The 6000-nt window shown below is 34.9% G+C and overlaps 1 long non-coding RNA gene across 1 annotated transcript; it reads right to left on the reverse strand.

Annotated features, from left to right (window-relative positions):
* Positions 1-1611: 1611 nt before the first annotated feature.
* On the reverse strand, positions 1612-2687 carry LOC123690381. The gene is made up of 2 exons (XR_006751052.1): positions 2605-2687; positions 1612-1886 (listed from the first exon to the last, which is right to left on the reverse strand). It is a non-coding gene; the product is annotated as an uncharacterized LOC123690381 (long non-coding RNA).
* Positions 2688-6000: the final 3313 nt, after the last annotated feature.

Genomic DNA, 6000 nt, shown 5'->3' on the forward strand with positions numbered 1-6000 from the left:
TTCTTAACCTTCCTTCTATTCTGCTTTATCATCGAGTAAATATAGGATTACAAAGAAAGTATGTAAGTGCGTGCTCTTATTTCACCATGCTTGTTAGAGGACAAATCTTTGTTTTTATTTTATTATTCTTGATTACTCAAGATGTCATATGTAACATGGTGTAATGGTTGCAGCTCCTTACAAACGTTGTATAAGAAAAACATGGCGATTAAAAAGAGTGGTGGAAAATTATTTTCCAGGTCTTCTCTTCCGTTCTACGCCCTTGATTTCAGAACTGGCAGTAAGTGCAAAATAAGAAGCATTTAATGTATATTTCTTTTTTTGACGTTCATAAGTGTTACCTATATGAATAAGTTATTTTTGACTTTAAAAATTATGATTACAATAAAATAAAGACATTACTAATTACAAATCTCCACCTATAGATAAACCATAAATACCTTAGGGACATAGGAAGAATAAAATTAACAACGATGGATTTATAAAAATATAATATGCAACGATATTTTATATTCCTTACTTGTAACTAAGAACCAGCGAAGAGATTTTTCTAAATAAAATAGTCTACAAAAACTGGCTGTTAACAGAAAAAGTAAAGTTTGTTTGACACCGTCAATTTTCATAATGTAGCTGCAAGTATAGAAATTTTTAAAAAAATCCAACCTTTCTATAAAGTAAAAAATTCTTTGTAACACTATGCAGCGTGGTCTCTTCGAAATTTCGTATATATTTTGTTGATGATGATGGATTACTTAATAAACGGGATTTACGATTTTATAAGGGTTCGTCAGCTCAACATTGCGGTAAGACTTTATCTTATAATACTTAAATTACGTTTACTGTTTTTGATATTAGGCCTCCAGCCCGCTCTACACTTCTCAGGATCCAAGATCAATCCGCCACTGCCGTCATCACGTCCTATTTGTTTCTCTTTTGCTGGCTCATGAACCAGTTCATTATAACCTTCGATATCTCCTTTCCACCGATAATACCGGACCGATAGTACCGGAGTATCATTTCTCAATCTTACATTGTCGAGACATTTTTGTTGGGAACATAACCCCACACAATCCATTGCTAGATTTCATTTAGTAATCACTAGTTTACAAGTCCATTTCCTCTAAAACTAAAAGAATTTTAAATAAATTTGATATAAATACTTGGTGTATTTGTGGTAATAAATATGGGGCTAATAATTTAATATTTTGAGCGCTGAATACTCCAAGAGTAGTGTTGGCCTAGTGGCTTCAGCGTGCGACTCTCATACCTGAGGTCGTAGGTTCGATCCCCAGCTGTGCACCAATGGACTTTCTATGTGCGCATTTGCTCGAACGGTGAAGGAAAACAACGTGAGGAAACTAACATGTCTTAGACTCATAAAGTCGACGACGTGTGTTAGGCACTGGAGGCTGATCACCTATTAGATTTAAAATGATCACGAAACAGATTAAATAATCTGAGGTCAAGACCTAAAAAGTGGTTGTAGCACCACTGATGTATGTATGTATGAATAATCCATTATGTCGCATCACACATATTCTTAATTCATGCATTTTCGTGTAATTAGTACACGTTATAAATTCTCGTTCTTATGTATTTAAAAAAAACACATTTACATTTTAACACGTTTCTATTTCAATCGTATTTAACTGTATCTGTGTGTCCTTCAATGGAAAAGGCCTCATCCAAATTTCTCTCTCCATTGTGCCACTCTCTGCCATGTACCTGCTGTTTCTTTCTTTTGGTCTATTCATTTTCTAACTTGTCTTCCTATTTTATGTTTGGTGTACCTTGGGCACCGGTTCAGTAGTTTTTTGCTCTATTTTTCTGTTCCTCTTGCCATGTACCGCATCCATTTCCACTTTAGTTTAATTTTATTGTAACATCTGTTATAGATTAAAATACATTTTTTAATAATGAGATGCCCGAGACAACAATATTTTAAAGTTGAAATCAAACTCAATTTCACATTTAAAACTATAAAATATTATCATAATCATAAAGTACAAATATTCTAGTTTATTTTGGTGTATGATAATTAAAGAAATATAATATAAAACTTACGACATAATTGCCGACATTCGGAAACAATTGTTGACAAAATTCACAAGCACCACTTAACCGACTTTGGAATTTTTTTTTTACAAAGAACTCTTCATATTTCATTGCCATCTGTAGTTTGTTGGGTAAAGTATTTCGTAAGCTATCGTTCTACGTCGATAAAAACGTTTATTTCTAACCTCAGTTTGAACTAGATGTCATTATCTTAAACTCTTCGTTTTGGGTACTGTAGTAACCATGTACGAATGCGGCCATAATTTTTTTGGTTAGGTACTGTAGTACCCACGTACAAAAGAGTGGTTTTAAAGCTGTGTTCTTTATTTTTTTATATTCTATTGCTATCTGCAAATTTGATTTTGATATGTCCTTATTATATTACCGTTTTCTTTAAGTTTCCATAAAGTTTAAAGATTAGGAATTTAAACCATAACCATTTGACGTGTATATGTTTCAGTTGGCTGCGTTGCTGACACTGATTTACCTCGTGTACCAATATAAAGATGTGCTGTTTAAAATGAGAGATGAGCCAAACTGGCAGACTACCTCGCGAAGGTCCAGATCACTATCCAGGTCTCGTTCAAGGTATTTATTTTATGGCGATTGTAATAGAAACCGGCACATGCGGGTTTTATACGCAATACCAAAATACACGCTCGTACGTTAAAGGTAGATATCGTCAGGAAACTGGCACTTGGAGTTCAGTGTGTCTGGAACAAGACCAATCAATTAAACAGACATGATCTTTGTCTTTCGTTCCTTGTGTCTATATGTAAGACTAGCTGAACTGGCAAACGTCGTTTTTCCATGTATATCATTTATGCCTCACTCGACATAGATAGGTATAGTGTGTCGCGGACTTTTTTGTAGATATTTATAAGATCTACAATTACTTTGAACATTTTATGGTTCTATCTTTAATAGTTTAGGCAGGGTACGCAAAATAAGTAACTTTTTTGGTTGATTTTTTACACCTTGTGTCCGAAAAACCCTAATATCTTACGGAACGCTATTTTTGTTCAAAATTAAATATAGCCTATATTACTCGTGGATAATGTAGCTTTTGAATGGTGAAAGAATTTTTAAAATCAGTCCAGTAGTTTATGAGCCTATACATTACAATCAAACAAACAAAGTTTTCCTCTTTATAATATTAGTGTAGATTCAGAGAAGACACCGGTATGACTTCCGTGCGTCAAGTTCAATACGTTTTTTACTTAGAAGATGTATATATATAGTGGTGTTTTGGATTCGTAACTAGGTGAGGTTGGTGTGTGAGGCTTTTGAAATATTTTTTTCCATATTTACGCGGTATTAATAATACTTAGTACCGTTTTTCTTCGGATCAGCTTGATTACTGAAAAAAATGCACACACAAACTAGGAATTTCCTTTTGCAAACCTGCTGTAAAAGTGTAGGTACTTCTTTTGGTCTTTCCAAGGACCTACCTTATTCCTACTGGTTATCTCATTAACTCCTCATACAGCATTACTTAATTGCAATGTTGACAGGTATCAGACAGAGTATAAAGTATACATATAAGATGGTCAGTGAAACAAATTAAAATCTTGAAATTAATAGGCCTCATACTCGCGAGCCCTCTAGTATTGAGTGTCCATGGGGAGCGGTTTTAGTACATAACATCAGGTTAGGTTATAGAACAGGGGGCAACCGCCCCTTTGCTCTCTGTTCTTTAAAAAAAAGCAAATCTAGTTTTTCTACAGTTTAAAAAAAATCTCACATGTATGTAATTTTTTTTGTATAATTGGCGTAATAATAATCAGCTTGGGTCTTCATATTGTAATCAGGAACAAAGTAACACAAATTTTGATCAATAAAACTGCACCTATCTGTAACTTTCAATATTGATTGCTAGCCTTCGTCAAATCTTTGTACCACGCGTTAATATCAGCGCTACGGAAATTGAGAGAATTACATCGAAAATGCATATACAATGCGTGCTTTGTTTCACGTTCCTCAAATCAATACTAATTATGCTAAAAACTCAGTTTTGTATCGCGCTGCCCGGACATACAATGACCACTATTTGGGCCTTGAATTGTTTAGGTTATCGCGGAATGTTAAAAAATGTATTAAGAATATCCATAGCGCAAAATCACACACATCATGAGCACACCCCACATACACACCATCACGTACACACCCACACTTTTACATTATCACACAACACAACTAATTTAGGCTTAGTTAAATAAATCACAATTAGTCAAATGTTTTAAATAATTTTGTTTGTTTGTTCCCTTTTTTAAATATTTTTGCTGTTAAATGTATGATGTATTCCATCTTTGGCTATATTCTCAGTATATTTGTTTGTAATTATATATGTAAAGAAAACCACTATTATTGATATTGTTTTTCTTAATTAATTTGATTCTTATTCTAATTCTCTATTTTGAGTTTGGCGCCATGTAGTTGGTATGTCTCATGTCATTGTAACTGTCAGTGGGTGAATGTGTTTGCGAAGATTGAATGGGTTATGTTTTTGATTTTATATAGTATCAATACCTGAAGTAAGGGCATTAAATGTTGTTTTTTTGTCTTACAGAAAAACACAATTAAGTCTTATTTTACTAGAAACCCGAATATTATTATATATATAATTTATGTTAGCTATAGGAGTAGGTACTAAATAAATAAATAAATAAATCTAATCACTGATCCTATTAAGTTACAGTTATTTTACAGATCGCGTTCGCGCTCAAAAGCGCGTGCCTATCCGCTACGCGACACGAACAATCGTCGCGGACGCCGTCCCACGCGTAGATGCCCGCATTGCAGCCAGTGTAATGTCGAGCCCGATATCTAAGCGAATAAATTTATAGAGAGGGAAGTTGTTTTATTTAATTACCACCAGCTCGACAAAGACCGGTTTGCTTGCTTGTCCAACTTGTCTTGTCAACCAAGCTTGTTAAGGGGAGAATTCGCCGCGAATCGTTTGGCGCGATTTCATACGCGCTTTGGCGAAGTACTGGGAGCTAATACATCGCTTCTACGAGCATCGCGCGCATCTAGCACCCTAGACTCGCGCGTATTACTAGTGACGCCTTCGCCTTGTTGCGTTTAATTTTTAAGGCTTGAACAGTGCTCAAATCGGTCAACTAGCCCTAGTTTAAATTAAATTGTTGGAAGAACTGTCGCTCATATGCATTTGAAAAAAATATATATTGTGGGTTGAAGCCTACTGCATCGATTGATAAAATCAAAAAAGATAAAAGCAATACCAATTTCCCAAAAAAAAAAATTTACCATCGAACCGTAGATTAGACATAAATTACAAATTCGCTCCAAAACGGTTTATGCGATTTATTTTAATCTTACACGTATTATTAGATATAGCATATATTATTATTTTGATAAAAAAAAAATTGTATTAATTCGTTTCCTGGGCATGGAAAGTAATAAAAGGTAAATAAACTCAAGCGCAATGGGCTTCCCTCCGCAATTTCACACCCGCGAGCCCTGCATGCGGCTTGTCTTCAGTCCACCTCAACGCTTTGCGACGGGAGGACTACGCTTGTGTGTCGAAGCCAATAATAATTAAATATTTGCGTATTTTAGTTTTTACCCGCGGATTTTTTTAGAAATGCCAAAATATAAAAAGAAATATCAAGTGAGGCGAGGACATGAACTTCGGAAATTATTGTATGTTATAAGTATATGTATATAAGTACTTACCCAAACAAAACTCAAATTTAGAGTTGTCAAGTTTCAAGTGCAACTTGTACAACCAAGTAAAATAAGTCGCTGAACCTGATACCTGATGGAATCTGAAAGTGGGTACTGGATCTCGAGGATGGTAAGCAGTAGACATACCGTCATTGAGCTCGTTGTAATCAGCTCAGCGAGACGATACTAGAAATGTGACTAAATGAACCTGATGATGGACCCCGAAGGTGGGTACTGGGTCTCGAGGATGGCAAG

The sequence above is a fragment of the Pieris rapae genome, chromosome 24 (assembly GCF_905147795.1).
Source record: "Pieris rapae chromosome 24, ilPieRapa1.1, whole genome shotgun sequence".
Taxonomy (NCBI): Eukaryota; Metazoa; Arthropoda; class Insecta; order Lepidoptera; family Pieridae; genus Pieris; species Pieris rapae.